We start from the raw sequence: 17,250 nt of genomic DNA on the forward strand, positions 1-17,250 counted from the left end.
TTAGAACTTTGGACTCGGCCATTCAACAGCCCAGTTCAAACCCAGGCTTCTCTTCGTGACTCAGCAGGCATCTCTGATGGAACAGCAGCGCTTGCCTCCCATGGGGATTGATTTGCAAACACATGGAAAGTCCCCAAAACACTGCTTAGCCCCAGTTAATTGCTTGCTTCTAAACCCAAACATTGTTTTCACCATTTTTGCACATATTTCCAAATTAAAATTTTACAGGTCTCATAGGAGGGGGTATCTTAAGCATCTGCATCTTTTAAAAGGCAATTAATTAGAAATGAAAACATATTTAAAAGAATGGCAAGTATCTTAAAAGCAAGTAAGCTACTGTGGACCTTATTTTGTTTTATTTTGATTTGTTTTCCCTGTGGACACAGCTCGTCTTGACTCTAAGTACAGCTGTCATAGTCTGTGTTGGAATTCTTTCCTTCCTGGTTACTTTTCCTCTTTAGTTTTTTCATGCTTTACCTTATGCAGAACTTTTCCTGCTGAGGTCACCTGTGAGCAACGCCTTTGGGTATTAAAGCCAGTGCTGTCTCTGGTACAGCCTCCAGTCATTTCAGAGTGTCACTTTTCTCATTTTGTTCCCTTGCTCCTAAAATATTCTAAATGTGATTGTCTGAGACCTACCCAACAATAGTAGATTCACCATGGGAAAATGTACTTATTTAACTTTTGCCATTAGAACACTATAAAAATAGAGTGAACTGAAGGTTTCTTTCTTTCCAAAACAACATTCTTGTGAAGTCAGATGGGTGTTAAATATTTATCAGGCTCTCTCACAATTTCAATTTTGGGTTCAGCCTCATCACAAGTCTTAGAAAGTCATAACTTTCTGGGCTAAAATTCAGTTATGAAGGTACCTTGAAGAATCCTCCCACCAGATGCTGAAGAAAAATAGGTCATTGTTGGTGATTGAGTACTAGTTGGGAGACCCAGAGGGAAAATTTGACAGGAATTAATGTCTTTCCCAAGGATCCCAGGGCCAGCTGGAGACAGAGCTGACTCATCATTGGACCCAGAACACAAGCATTTCAACATTTAAAGGACCCCTCCAGAGGCCTTACCCAACAAATGCTTTTTATGGGTATAGAGTAAGCCCCGGGGAGGGTATTTTGCTGCTTCACATATAGATAATAATTGTTTCAGGGTTTGTTAAATGAAGAGGGACTCTCAGGAAAATATGTTCTCAATAGAGCAACACTCTATTCAGGACCTTTGCGATTTGAATCTCTGTAACTTGCATAGATATTATGAAGCTCCACAGTGCTTGATAAGGAAGGAGTCCATGGCAGCTGCTGAATCCCCAGTGCTTGACCTCCACACACAGCAAGCACGATTTTCTGTACACAGAGAAGCAATTTAAGGCGTCCCCTCCAACAGAAGCTAGAATGGAGAGAGTTTAAGTCTAACTTCATTTGAAAAACAAATCTGTAAAAGAATATATTTGTTCATTTTGTAGGTCAAATGGGGTTCACTTTAGTAGTGATTTTCACCAACCCAGTCACAGGCGTACAAAAATCTAAAACTCTAGAAGTTAATAGTGCTGTGTAGAAAGTGTCAACGTTTGTTATTTTTATGTAATGGGGAAGAAAATTATTTTTTACATTGTGTTTCACTCCTCCCATGACAAAGCCAGCATTTGTAAACTCTTTCCATCCTTAAAACTCTTTCCCTACACTCACACACAGACACACCAACCAGCACAGACACATCTGTTGGCACACAAATGTGCCTGCAGTGTTTAAGACCCAACCATATTCTATTTGTACAAAAACCATTTGAGTTGGTTCAGAATATATTAGAAACATGTAACCCTCCCTCAACAATGTGACTGATGAAGACCCTATGGAAAAAAACGACTTTGAACAAAGGCAGAGAAAGGTGCTGAGAATCTTTTGTGAAGTTTATTAAAAGCCCTACACATGTTGGGCGGCACCTGTGGCTCAAGGAGTAGGGCGCTGGTCCCATATGCCAGAGGTAGCGGGTTCAAACCTAGCCCCAGCCAAAAACCACAAAGAAAAAAAAAAAAAAAGCCCTACACACGGAGACCACCCACTGCATTTGGGATAGTCAATAGGAGGTATAGAAAAGCAAAGATAGGGCTCAAGGAGTAGGGCGCCGGTCCCATATGCCGGAGGTGGCGGGTTCAAACCCAGCCCTGGCCAAAAAAATTAAAAAAAGAAAAAAGAAAAGCAAAGATAGATGTGCCAAAATGATGGTAAAAAAGAGCACAGACCACATCAGGGATATTTTTCCCTTGATTAGTTCTGGTTAACAGTCTGATCAATTCCTTTTTGAGAAATGATAAAGAGTTAAGATACTATCTATACTGCATATGTTTTGTAAAGTACGTCATGGTCTTTATAATATAAGGAATCAATGACGTTTGTACAGGTGGATAGACATACAGATAAATCCAATGGATTTTTCCATCAAGAGTCCAGTGGTTGAAAAGTATTGTTGCTATTTAGACGCACAATATGCTAGATTGCCTACATATTGCAGTAAAGAGGATGTTACTAACTCCTTTCATAGCCACAAAGATAATTGAGCTTAATTGGGCAATTCAATGAAAATATTGGCAACCATAATATACAGCCATATTTATTTTTATAGATTAGAGGAGAGCAAAGGAGAAAATGGAACAGACTGTGCATGATCAACGTGTCTCCTGGTTTATAGTTTTCTATGTGTGTAGGAGGAAGGCGGCGGAGAAGAGTGTAGCCAGGGTTTTTACTCTCCATAGAAGTGGGCTTCTCCACAGCAGGCAGACAGGAGGGGGCATTGCAACTCCACAGAATACACTGTGGGTATTTTTTTTTTTAATTTAGGTGGACTAAGCTACCACCAACTGCACCCTGGACAGGGCCTGTGGTTTAATTCTAGCCAAAAATACGGAACTCTATATGCTATAGAATGAATTTATTACAAGTGGAGAGATTGAAGAGCTACCGTCAAGACGCCTTTTCTTAAAGGACTTAAGATTGCAGAAGGGAACTCTGGCTACTTAAATTTCATTTGGTGATAGAGAAACTCCACCCTTTCTACATAGCAAACACCAGCGCTAACTCCTCCTCTAAAATGTAACACCAAGTTTTGTCTTGGGCAATTTAAAACCACAATGAATTAGTCTTATTCTTCTTGGATATTATTCATGGAGGTGAGAGCCGTAGGCGGGGAGACTAGGAGTAAAATATCCTGACACAGGCGATTTCAGTGATGTGGTTCCAACAATAATCATGCCAGAGATCTCAGGGTGAGTCCTATTTTGTGATGCTTCCTGCCCAGAGGGAAGTGTGGAAAGTCAGTGGAAGCTCTGCAATGATTGGCTCCGAAACTCAACTGCAGCTTCCTCGACATCTCTTGGACCCTCTGTTTAGCAGTTTAATCAAATGCATCGGACCAGACAGCTGTGGTTCCCTTTTCATTCTGAAAATAATGAGCCCAGATGTCTGAGTTTCTCCAAGAGAGGAGACACCTCCATTGACAGACATCTCCTTCCAGCTGCTTTTAACAAGTTGAAATTGGTCGGACCTGCAGCCTTTTGAGGGATAATAGCCCCTCTTCGCATTTCGAGAGGTGCACAACTTGCAATGCCTCGTTGGATTTCATGTCAGCGTTTCACAGTGCCCCTCATTTAACCACCCAGAAATCGTAAACAGGACACTGCCTCACACTACCGAGAGCCTGCACCATCTGTCCCCTTGTTTGCATGATACTCCCAGAGCAGCCTAATTAATCACCTGTGGGTGACAGCAGACAGGAACCCACATTAGTCAGTCAAGTACACATGGCCCGTACCAACACACGCTCTGAAATTTATTTTCCAGAGGTGGTGAAAGTATCTATCTTGCTCTTTTTTGACTATTTAGTATTTACATTTTATTTGACTGCTAAAACTTCAACCTTCCTATAAGCAGAAGTACACATGTAACACAGCACCTGCAGAGCAGTTTAAATCACTCATGCCCTAATTATCACACATTTATGAAAGGCAAAATATATATAGTTGTATATATATATACTTATTATGTCTACATATATTTTTATAATAAAATTATACAAAATACATATACAACTATATATATTTTGCCTTTCATGAAAAATTATGTGTAGACATAGTATAGATGTTAGTTAAGATATTTTCTAAGGCAATACCAGACTCCATGCTCATCACTCAGGCCTCCGTAAGTCTTGGTAGCTGTCCGTTGCTACCTACCAAGCAGCGCTCTGTGTGTAAATTCTTTAGACAAGGTTTCCGAAGGGCTGCTTATAACCTGAGAATATTGAATGTGGGGTTTCGGTTCACGAAATGTCGTGACAATGTCCAGTCTGCCGTCTCGCTCACTACCAGGTATTTATTTCTAATTGTATCTCAAAGATTAGCCAGGGTAATTATCTTTACATTCTCTCCAAATAGGTCCTTAACTATTAGATTCTATAAAAAGGGAACCCATTAAATCTTTTGGGTGCAAAAGTTAAAAATAGAAACAAGCGGCCCACCCTCCCACCACCCTGATCCCTGCTAATAATTTTATCTTCTGGCTACAGAGTATTTGCTGTGCACAAGAGCTTCCTGGAAGAAAAGTAGAATACCACTCTCACTTGGATAATGAGACAAAAACAGAGAGAAAATGATTACACTAGCATACACAATTAGTGAGAATTGGTGGGGGGGACTTTTTAAAAAAGCTCACAATTGTATGTGGAATTCTGACTTTTCAGAAAGGTTATGGTTATATGAGATCTGGAATCAAAACCTAATGTGACCTACATAAAAGAAATGCTCTGATTCCCTAATTAAACCAAGCTGTGGCTGTAGGCTTTGCAAATAGCTGCCAAAAAACCATCCAATCAATCTTTCAACTGTCCTCCAGGAATGCAGCGAGCAGGAGGGCAGGAGGCCGAGGATGGCTGCGAGGATGCAGGCTGGGGACGGCCTCGGTCCCCGCTCGCCCCACTCCGAGGGGCTGCCTCCCCAGCACATTCTCGGGGGCATGGAAAAGATCACATGTGGGAGAGAGAGCCCAGAAGCGAGGGACCAGCAGGGGCTGAGCGGAAAAACAGACTAAGTGTTTTAACAGCTGCTCTTTTTTCTTCATCTTTTTCGCCCAAGGATCTGATTTCCTTCTGAAGGGCTGGGCTTTCCAGAGGCCCAGGACTCTGCTCAGCAGGGCCTGTTTACTCTGAGAGGCCGAGTTCTCTTTCCCTGTGAACAGAAGGGCTTGCTTTTGAGGTGAGGGAAGGAATGGCAAGGAAAAAAAAGAAGAAGAAGAACATTTTACAGGGTTCATATTAAAGCAAAAGCAGTTACAGAAAATGCATGAATGCTAAGTAGAGGCTGGCAACAAGTGAAGAAAAAAAATAGCTCACATTCTTCCTTCTGAGTTTTTGACAGGAAAATTATCCTTCAGGAAAGATGGTGTGTCATCCCCATGTAACTTTCTCTTCTATTTCAGAGTCCTTTGATGAAGCAGAGGGCATGTTAATTGAGAAGGATTAGAAAAATAATGCAGCTGCTAAAAATTGAAGGTAAGTAACTTGCTAAGAAACAATAAAATAAATGGAGAGGGTGCTTCCCAGATGCCAAACTTTGGGGGCTGCCAATATCAGAGAAAGGGCAACATCTATTTGGAAAGAACTGTTATTTATTTTCTTCACTGAAGCATTTCAGTTTTGCTATATAGAGTGTTTCCCTGCACAAAACAAGTCAGGATAAAAGTTGTCTTCCCCTCTGACTCATTGCATAACCGTCATTCCATTTAAACACATATGTGTATTACTAACACATATGACGGTTTATTCCACCAGAAGCATCAATTATCCTTTTGAGAAATGTGAATAATCAAATGTAAATCTTAGCTGGAGCCATTGCTCAATTATTCAAGCAAACTTGGGAGGCCAGACAGCAGCCACCCCATGTTGCTCACTTTCCAGACTTTATTTCGTTTGTGTCCGTGCAAATTTCTACAGCACCCCAGCTCCCTCCCTGCCAGCCCCCAGTAAGGTTGCTGAATTTCACGCTATTTCTTCATTTATCCCACATGCCTCTCTTCTTGAGTTTCCAGGCTTCTGTCTGTCTGGGCATTCTCACTCTGGGCTCATCTTTGCAAAGAAGCTTCCCCTTCACCAGCCCCTCCCCCTCTCAGTTCTGAAACTTGGCCCCACCCCGTGTCTAGGCTAGAGTTCACTCTTTCTTGGATTGTTCTGTATTGGGGTTCATGCATCCTATTTCCTCACGTAGAATGTAAGCACGTTGTGGAAAGGAACAGTATCTGATATTTCTCTCTGAAATGGTGAAAAATCTTTTAGCTTTCCACTTTGCCAAAGACTTTCCCAGTTTTAACACTGAAAAGTCCGATGTCCCAGAAAACGTCCCTATCCCTGGCAAACTGGGATGGCTGGTCACCTTATTCTCTAAACAACTTTTGCTTGATTACAATTATTTACTGCTTTCAACATTTTTTAAAATTTCAGATTAATGTGAGGGTACGAGCCATTAGGTTACAATGTTTGCATTTGTTAGGTGAGGTCCCTGTTGTAGTTGTGTCCCTCGCCCAGGAGGGATGCCGTGTGCCCTGACTTTGTGCCCATTAGGTGAGAGATCCCTTCCCCCCTCCTCTATACCCCTCACCCCTAATTTGAATTAAATTGGGCTTTTCTCTTGTGTGGGTGTGTTAGTTCCTCTACTGGTTTCATATTATATTGAGTACCTTGGATACTTTCTTGTCCATTCTTGTGATACTTTATTGAAGACAATGTTCTCCAACTCCATCCAGGTTAATACAAAGGAGGTAAATTCTCTATCTTTTTATGGCTAAAATAGTATTCCATGGTATAACATATACCATGCTTTATTAATTTATTCTTGGGTTGATGGGCACTTGGATTGATGCCACGTGTTGGTGATTTTAAACTGAGTTGTGACACTTTGCTAAGAAGAATATGTTCCAGGCTCCATCCATGTAAACATGAAAGAGGTAAAGTCTCCATCTTTCTTTAAGGCTGCATAATATTCCATGGTGTACATATACCACAATTTATTAATCCATTCGTGGATCAATGGGCACTTTGGCTTTTTCCATGACTTAGCAATTATGAATAGGGCTGCAATAAATATTCTGATACAAATATCTTTGTTATGGTGTGATTTTTGGTCTTCTGGGTATATGCCCAATAGGGGGATTACAGGATTGAATGGCAGATCTATTTTTAGATCTCTAAGTGTTCTCCATATCTCTTTCCAAAAGGAATGGTGCCCCACAATCATACTAATGTACACAGCTATGGTTTAATAAAAATAAATAAATAAAAAATAAACTGAGTTGTGATAAACAATCTAGTGCCAATGTCCCATTTAAATGGAGAAACCAAAGTTCATTATCAAATAAATGGTGGCAGAGAGCCATGACACACACAGTCAGCTGTCATGCAGCAGAAACGATCACAGGAGACACGATTGACAGTACAGGCTGCAGAGGTGAGGCTGACCACAGGTGCAGGACAGCCCCGAGCACTTCTCACAGAGTCCTTTTGTTGAGAAGATACATAATAGGCGGAAAGATTACTAAGCAAAGACATGCAGGGGCTGCGTGCTCAGGGAAATGATCTCATAGGTGCCAACAGTGTATGTGCTCAAGGAAATGATCTTCAAGGGCGGTAAGGGAAATGATCTCCAAAAATACTACATCCAGTTTTTCTCCACTAATCCTTCAAGGAACTGCCATAAAATGCTTAATGTTTAACATCAGCCTTACCACTACAGGACTGAACTTGGCTCCTCCAGGATTACTGAGTTACTTGGTGGCTTGCCTTCCAAGTCACCAGAGATTTCCAGGCTTGCTGGGAGACTGTCTTGTCCTCAGTAATTCCACAGGTGAGTTATGACATTGGTGGCTGCTGTAGTAAGTCTGATGTTTAATGCTCTATAGTCAGCACACAGTATTTACACAGATCTGTTACACGTGAAACATGTGTAAGCAAACGAAAAAATAAATGCAAGCAATGGAGGCAGATAGATAGATGTTGGACTTTGTTAATTTTAGAATTCTCTCCTTTTCTCCACTATCCTTCATTCTCACTGTTTATTAAGGAGAAAATCCTCTATGCCTCCCTGGGCCGGAATCGCCACAACTAAATGAACTATTCTCTGGGTCAGGAGCACATAAACTTGCATCTCAACAACTTGACTTTAGTATTTTCTTCGGCTGCTTAATCTTAACGTCCTTTGTGAGCTTCCTGGGTGTGCTGTGGTCCCCAAGACCTGTGAAAGGCTTTCACAACAGCTTCTGAGACGTGAGCACTTTTATTCATCCTACTGCTCTGAGAACTTAGTGGTGGACTTGAGTAATTTTTCTAGTTACATAATCAGTGATAATCATATTACCATCCTCCATGTGACAATGTTTTATGGTTTCGAACATACAAAGAATTTATTAAGCCATTCATATGTTCACTAAGCATTTGAGTTTCCCTTTCCACACAAATTGGGCCCTCTGGCAGGTGTAGCTGAGACAGGCAGGTGCAGACAGAGGTAAGAAAGGCCCTGTCCCTGCCCTTCGGGGTTGGGAGATGCTGCAAATGCCAATAGGGGATGCAGCTCCAGGCAGATGAGGAGGTCACGGTGGAGGTATGACACGGTTATGGGAGGGAGTTGCTGATAAATTTCGACTGGAATTCTCAGGAAAATGTGAGCAAGGAACTAAGAGAAAACATAACAGAGAGCTCCCTAAATACAGATGGTCAAAGGCATAGACACAAGGGGATGGAGGCACCTGTGTGCAGGGACAGCGGACCAGGATGAGTGACGGAACCATCGCTGGAGAGGGATCGGGAAGCTCGTCAGGGTGGAGGAGTAGCCGATGTCAGCTGAGCTCTTCCTGGGAGCCAGACACTGCACCAGGTGATTTGCAGAACTTTCATGCTTATTTGAACCCTAAGGTTAATTCTTATCTTACGTACAACAAAACAGACTTAGAGAAGAAGAAGAATATACGGACCTTTACACAGCAAGAAGCCACAGAGCCAACCCAGAGCTCTTCATCTCCACACTCAAGGATGCTGAACCCTTTCCACTCACTCAATGCAATTTGGGCTTTATGAGAAATACAAAGAAACAGGGAAAAGAAAAGACCAAGATGGCTGTCTGGGTTCATCAGACAGATGAACGTGAACATGAACACTCACCAGACGTGTTTGCAGGTGCAGAGACTAAAGGTAAAGAGGCAGAGGGCAATGAAGATGAGGACGAGGCTGGTGACTCAGTAAAGCAAAACGCTGGAGAGAGATTTCAGTGGAGGCCTTACATGGAGGAGGTGGGCCTAGCTAAGCCATTGAGTTTACACGAGTCATAAATTATGCCAAGACACAGAGCCTGTGAGAATGATGGTGCCATCCACCCAAGTCATAGTATATCTGCCTTTCTAGAATATGGAAAACAGGGATTAACCTTTCTCCTTGATGCATTTGCAGATTTTTAGCACACACGTCATTTTTAGGAGAACTATTTTGTTTCTTTTAAACAGTAGAGCATTGCCCCTCAATTAAGGAGCCATGTGGGCATTTATTTTGTGCAAGACTATTGTGCATCTCATCCCCAGTGAACAATACTTTGGGTTTCAAGCAGTTTTAGTGATGGGTCTGTAATCCAGTCTGTAATTCTGTAGCTGGTGAGAAGGCTGGTTTGCATAGAGGAGGGCAGAATTCATGGCAATGGATTGAAGAAAAAGTTGTGATTTAAAGACAAAAATGTGCCATGGCTTCCTATTTGTTTTGATGACATTACAAAGAAAAATTAGCTCTTAATCTTACCAGAAGGAGATGAAAAACAAATCCACCATAGAATAATGTAAATGCTTTAAGATTTTCAACACATTAGAAAGATGCAACTAAAAGAATAGTAGAATCAGAATTAAATTGAATAAACTAAATCTCAATGTTGGGAAAACTATCTTAACGTGAAGAACTTTTTTATCCATTAGTACAAACCTGTTGGGATAGTTTCAATTGTTGCAGAACTGTGGTTCAAAATAAAATTGGATAACGCAGCAGAAATGATCAGAGTACCATATTCCATCTGACAAAGAGCAGGTGGCCGGAGTGGCCTCCACTGGGTGTCTACTTTCCTCCAAGGCTGTGCAGTGTCTGCATATGGAAATGATGGGCTCTCCAAAGCCTATTAATGATGATGACAGTGATAATCGCCCTTACTCATTAGACACCACTTATACTCTAGGCCCCATACTAACTATACAACTGTGTTTTTTCATGTTATCTTTAAAGGATGCTCTTATGAAGGCACTGTGTGCGAGGTGAGAACATGAGTTCAGGAAACTTGAAAAACTTGCCCAATGTCACTTAGCACAAAAAGTGGCGTGCTTGGAATTCAAACGCAGACTCTGAAGGCCACGGCCCCTTATTCCACGCCAGCTGGGGCCACAGCCCTAGCTACACAAATGTGGCAATTTACCTAAAGAGCTTTTCCAGAATGCCAACGCCCAATCCTCACTCTTAGAGATTGATTTAATTTGTTTGGGGTGGACTCAAGCACATTATTTTTAAAAGCTCTGGGCAGCTGGGGCAGTCAGAGAACTCTAGCATGCCACCACTCGCAGCATTAGCAGTTTTGGGGAAGTGGAAAAAATAAACTTCGTCAAGTCTCCCCTTTCCTTTCTCACCCCCTCTCACCTGCACACCCTATTTTCAGAACACTGAGCAAGAGAAGGGTTTTAACTACTCAGTTTAGGTTTAATTAGCATAAAAGGTCACAGATAATAGCAGAACTATGTCTTGGTCACCAAAGAGATGAAGCAGGTCACCAAGAGATGAAGGACATCAGTCCTTCCTTAGTGAATGTTCACAGCACTTTTCAACCCAGAATCCTGGGCAAACTCTCTTCTCTACAGGAGAAGCATGTTGGTTAGGGATACGTGTCATGCTTTTTTATCCTAGCCCATAAAATGTATCTTACCATGTCTGAATCATCTCCCACACTTACCCTACGAGAGGCAAAACCATAACAAAAGGCACTGTGACAAAATGACCCAGAGCGTAAGACCAGCGGGTAGGTCAGGATGACAGCAGCAAGAGGCTGGGATCCCTCCCAGGACCCGGATTCTAGGCGACTTGGTAGCACATTTTGGTGCCAATGTGATGGTACATTTTCCTTCTGTTTTAGAAAGAGAGTAACTTGTAATGGATGTGTCAGTTGGAGTCAGTTTTAACATTTGTTTTTATAACTTTATGTTTCCCTTGTTGGAGGCGTAATCTCTATTTGCCTTGTTTTTTCTTGAACTCTCTTCTCTTCTCTCCTTCCCCTTTAAACCCAAACCACATATACGCTCTGTTCAAACCTGTGCATTTTCAAGAACATAAGACACACCCAGGCAGATGAAGAAATCAGGAGACGGGAGGATGAGTGATTTCTTAATGTTTCGCGAGGGGCCTGGCTGTTCCTCGCACGTAGCTGCTTCACCGCCTGTCCGACAGGTGTAAGAGAAACCCCAAAGTGGTGACGACGTCTGTCCTCCCTTTCCCACAGTCCGACAAGGTGGCAAAGAATGTGATGCATCCCAGAAATGCCATCAAAATATGACTTTTGGCTCGGCGCCTGTGGCTCAAATGGCTAAAGCACCAGCCACATACACCTGAGTGGCGGGTTCGAATCCAGCCTGGGCCCTCCAAACAACAATGATGGCTGCAACCAAAATATGACTTTTGAATTCTAAGGCCCATGCAACCCCTCCTCCTCACTGGGACGCCCTCCAGGCGGAGGAGGGCCAGACACCTTAGTCCTGGGGACTCTGCTTTCTGTGGAAATGCTCAGGAGGACATGACCAAGGATTGGAGACATGGAGTTCAGAGACAGTGTCCCGCAGCTCAATTCGTACTTTGCCATTTACCTGCTATATGGCCTTGACAAATCTATTCAAATTCTCAAAGCTCCGTTTTTCTTACCAGTAACGTGGAAAAGGAAACATGACATGCTTATGTGGGTTGATATGAAGATACAAAGACATGTGCCTATAACCCTTAGCACCCTGTTCATTTATGCAAAACTTATTTATTAGACACCAAACCGAGCCAATCATGATTGTAAGTGCTTCAGATTTAGCAATGGATAAAAGAGACGAACCTACCTCCTTTCATGGAGTTACATTCTAGTGAAGGGAGACAGCAAAGAAATCAAATGGACTAAATGATCCACAGAGAGTAAAGTACACTGTGTATCTAACACATAGAAAGCTTTCAGTAACTGTTGTTAATAAAAATACAAAGTATAATGTCCAGATATAGTAACACCCTTGCTGGGTTAAAATGTCAAGTATGTTTCACATAACTCAGTTTATTGTAGACAGACACTTAAGTAACAAATACGTTAAACTTGGTGTCAGGAAACGTTGCATCTTCTGAGCTTTTAAAGAGATGTTGGAGCCAAAAATGTGACAAGGTTCAGCCATGTTGAATCAGCTCTTCAATGACGTCAGAAAAAGGAACCATATGAGCCATTTCACTGATGCTGTTCCCCAAAGTTTGTATTATTATTTGGGGTGAGCCATCAGGAACCAATCTCTAGCTCTGACAGACTCCGTCACTGTTTCTGCTTGAGCCACAGACAGATGTGAGCAGCCAGTGCCGGTCATGTGCTAACGGGCATTCTCTGCTCACCGTCCTAAACACCTCACATTTCTAAGGCCCTGAAGCTTTGTCCCCTACTGAGGACCATTTTGTTTCCCCAGCGCAATACACAGAAGGACCTCGGACCAAACTCTGCCCTCATCTTTCACATGACTTGGAAAAGTCCTTTCTGTAAGCCCCTAATAAACAATCTGTCTTCCGCCTAAAAATCAAATGTCATTGTTTCCGTAAGCACTGCTGTGTGGATGCGAAAATTCCCTACAGAGTCAGAAAAATGTCCATGAAATGAAGTGACCCCTCAAAAGCCATGGCCCAAGGCATCATGGAAACATAAGCTAGTCATATACAAACAATCTGGGCACGTTTCTTCTCAGAAAGCTTCTGCAGGAAGCACTAATCTGCTGCTGGGTTCGGCAGCCCCCCTGGCAGGCTGCAGCAGGCCCTGCCTCGCCATGGCTGGCAGCGCGGCCACTCCTGTCTGGCAGAGCTCTAAGGAGGACGCTAGCAGCCAAGCGGGTTCAGCTACGAAACTATGAGTTCATGATAAACAAAGAATTTGCATGAAATGAGCCGAGTCACAGTAAATAGAAAGAATTTATTTTTCTTTTCCCCAGTATTAGCCCCCTAAATGTTTATAATTTGACTCTTTTTCTCCATGTACCCCATCTTACTCCCCGTTTCTTATTCCCACAATTTACACTTTCTCAGCTCAACTGTTTGCTTTCTCTTTGGCGGAGGGGGGGGCAGGGAATGTCTGTTGTTTTATCATTAAAATTAATTAGATCTGGGAGGAGCAGCTAATATGGTGAGTAAAGGTGATCACTTAAAGCCAGAAAGACTTGCACTACGTCCTGGACGTGAGGCTTAGAGAAAGTTGTTTAAACCCTTTATATCTCAATTTCTCCATGTCTAAAATAGGGGTGATGATATTATTTGTCTTGTTATCTCTGCTCCGAGGATTATGAGATAATGCATAAAGCATTTAGCATACCTCCTGGCAAATAGGAGGGATTTGAGAGAGCTCGCTTTCTTTTGAGATGACTCAATTTGTGGGTGATTACTGAGAAGATCACACCATGTGGTTCTCGGTCAATGAATACATTTGGATGTGAGAAGTAGTAAGCATATATTATACGTATTTACAAAATTGAAAGCAGTTTCTTAGCATCTTTATGAGTTGCTCACACATTACAGTATCTTTTCATCTCTATAAATATGAAATTGTGGAGTGGGTGTGGGTGGTTGTGAGTCGAGGTGTAACCAACATAAAATGGATCCAACCCAGAGTGAGGGAGCCCTTCCGCTCTTTCCTTCCCTTTGAACTTTCTATATCATTGTGTAGATGCAACAAGTGGAAATTCCTTTTATACCCTACTCATCCTCCAACAATTCCATCTTTTGTTTTGCTTATTGATTCCAGGACCAGATTCCTCTCTGTGCCCAGGAAACCCCTCTTAATTCACATCAGTCCTCTAGCGAGAGCTGACTTTCCCAGCAAGGTCTGGGAGCAGTAGGCTGCTTAAAGAAGAATATCGAAGCCAGTGAAACGTTGACTGTACATTACTTTAGATCACCATCAAAGTCATCAATCTCCAGGAACCTAGAAAACGTACTTGAAATACATGCTCCTGACCCCCATTTTTATCCTGAATTGCAGGTTGAACAATTCAATTTATTTTTTAAAGTATGTATTGACTATTCAAAAAACATATTCCTTTAGAACTGTGATGACATAATGAAACATAGGGTTACAGAATGTTATAGTTTAAAGGGAAATCATCTCTTTATGTGTGAGTAAGAGGAAAAGGATTTTATTGGATCACAAAACTAAAGAGTATACAGGTAGACTGACCTCAGAGATAGCTGAATCCAGGTACCAAAATAATTGTAACAATGGTCATTACTCATTCTCTCTCTCCCTGCTTCCCTACTGCAAATCCAAACGTCACATCTCTGCTTGCTTTGGGTTGGATTCAGTCTCAAGCAGATTCTCCCCATCTGGTGGCAGAGATTGGCCCTGGCAGCTTTATGCCTTCATGATTCTTTCAGTTTATGCATTTTTAAAATACAAATGGCACGCTTCCCCAGTTCCATACAGCTTACACATACACAATATTCTAATCCTGCTTAGCTGATATGCTCAACTACAGATAAGTCACTGTTTGGGGGAAAAACTCTGGAAGGCTGACAGTTGGGAACCTGGTGGCCGTGCGACTGGCAGTCCTTCTGGAACAGGTTGGGAGAGGGGCAATTCCAAAGGAAAAGGATGCTGGGAAGACAAATGAGTGACTCCCCAGAGTAAATAGCTGCTGACAATCTAGAAATGAAATCCAGGGGTTTTGAGTCTTTCTTCCAGGCTCACTAAGAATAAAGAAAGGCCACAAGTACCTGCAGGCTGACAGCCAGACGCCTGGTTTTAGTCCTGTGTCTTCCCTCTTGCCAGGTCTGTGGACTTCGAAGGACTTTTTTTTTTTTAGGCAGGGTCTCCCTCTGTTGCCCAGGCTGGTAACCTCAAACTTCTGGGCTCAAGTGATCCTCCTGCCTCAGCCTCCCAGATAACTGAGACTGGCCCCTGCACCTGGCTAATTTGCTCTTTTGTCATAGAGACCGTGGTCTCACTACGTTGCTCAGTCTGGTCTCAAACGCTTTGCCCCAAGTGATTCTCCTGCCTCCATCTCCCAAAGGACTAGTATTTCAGAATTCAGAGCAGGGCTTGCCACATGAGTACTGTCTGAGTGTTTGCTATTGTTATTATTTAACTCTTACCCAAACCAAAGCATTGTTCATACGTACTGTGGCACATAGTCTTCCTGAAAGTGTCTGAGGCAGACAAGACCATCCTCACTTAACAGAAAATATCAAGTCCTCGAGAAATTAAGCAACTTGTTCAAGATTATACACCTAGGCAGGAGCCACGGCTTAAACTTCTAACAACAAGATCTGTGTTTTAAACATGAAGCTAAGTGATAAATGTCACAAGACAGGTTCAAAGAAAGTGCTTTGTGAGTCTAAAGAACAAGCAAGCACATTCCACATCTCACTGAAGTCTTAAGAATTAGACCTGAGGAAAACAGCAACCGCCCACCTCTGGCAGGTTGTATTTCAATCATTTAACTCAACAAATATTTATTTGAGCACCTGCTCTATCAAAATACAGCTGTCAAAAAAACCAAAAAAAAAAAAAAAAAAAAAACCCTATAACAGCTTGGTAAGTTCAAATTTAAATTGGATATGAGTAATGGGGCAATTTAAACAAAGGCTCTAGATGGAAAGATAAGAGCAGAGAAATAGGGTGAGTCTTAAGAGAAGCCATCTGGGAGCACAATCAGCTTTGACTGAGAGGATGTTGCAGGCAGAGAGTTCGGGGAAAAGGAGTTGGAAAGGTGACCAGGGACCTCTACATGGTGGAGGCATCTGGGATGCTGAAGGGAGACTCCAGTGTGGTAAACCTGGAGGTTTTTAGGTCCTAGAGGATGGACAGATCACTGACAGGAGGGGAGGGAGGTGAAGGACGATAATGCCAGCTCTCTCTCTCTCTCACACACTCAACACACAAAACCCCAGGGAAACCCCCCTCCTCAAGTTAGAACGGCATTAGCTGCCCAGCTTATTGAATAATATCTCTGTTTAAAATGAAATGAATTTACATATGTTAGTTTTTGTAATGTTGTAAGCTTTCCCAAAATAATTCACTTGAAATACTGGGTTTTTTTTTTTTCCCAGAACAAAAATGCCTTTCCTTCATTTCTTTGTGCTGTCCACCTCCTTGTATTCACTTCGTGGAAACGATCTTGTTTGAACTCTCGTTAAACATCTGCAACTCTTATTTGTGTGGTCTTTGTCATGAGTAAAAATTGAGTTAAATGAGTCAGGTTTTACCACACATAGTATTATAGAAAACGTTGTCAAATTTTAATGTATTCTCTTGCAGATTAAAGACGGCTCGGTCTTCTGGCTTTGAACAAAAGAGAAATGGATGTTGTCATAATTCCTCGTACAGGTGACCTGGACATACTGACTGTTTCAGCCGGCATGTGTTAACTCACAGGTTAAACCTCAGAACATTATTATAATCAGTGAAGGCAAGCTATGGACGTGAGAATGAGATTCTTTGGAATATCAAAATGTGGGTTTAAAGAGGAAATATCCAGTGGATGAAAGATGGCGCTATACAAATTAAACTACAAAATTACCTCATTTAGTGCCTGTCCCCTTATTTAATCAATAGTCACTTTGAATATGCTGACACTGCAGATGGAGACTTGAGAATGTAACATTTAACTGCCCTCAGTTCCTTCAAATTTGTTACATTTTATTACGATAATTAATCCAGAACTTTTCCTCATTTTGTAAACAGGAAAATCAAGAAATTAAATGATTCACTTCAAGTCAGGCAGCTGTTTAGTGGCCGAGTCTAAACCAAGACCCAGGTTCCCTGACCTCCCATGCTGCTGTCCAATTTCATCAGCAAACATTTGTTTTTCCCATCAAGTACTTACATATTTTCACATATTTGACATTAATACAAAGACTGAAATCTAAATAACGGCTACTCAAGGTAGTCTATTTTTGATCTGTTTGTTAACAGCACTACAGGAAATA

At 41.9% G+C, this 17,250-nt stretch overlaps 1 long non-coding RNA gene across 1 annotated transcript; it reads left to right on the forward strand.

Annotated features, from left to right (window-relative positions):
- The first annotated feature begins 5,150 nt into the window (after positions 1–5,150).
- On the forward strand, positions 5,151–16,725 carry LOC128560889 (uncharacterized). The gene is made up of 4 exons (XR_008373175.1): positions 5,151–5,248; positions 5,472–5,544; positions 7,778–7,888; positions 16,580–16,725. It is a non-coding gene; the product is annotated as an uncharacterized LOC128560889 (long non-coding RNA).
- Positions 16,726–17,250: the final 525 nt, after the last annotated feature.

This window comes from Nycticebus coucang, chromosome 12 (assembly GCF_027406575.1).
Source record: "Nycticebus coucang isolate mNycCou1 chromosome 12, mNycCou1.pri, whole genome shotgun sequence".
Classification (NCBI taxonomy): Eukaryota; Metazoa; Chordata; class Mammalia; order Primates; family Lorisidae; genus Nycticebus; species Nycticebus coucang.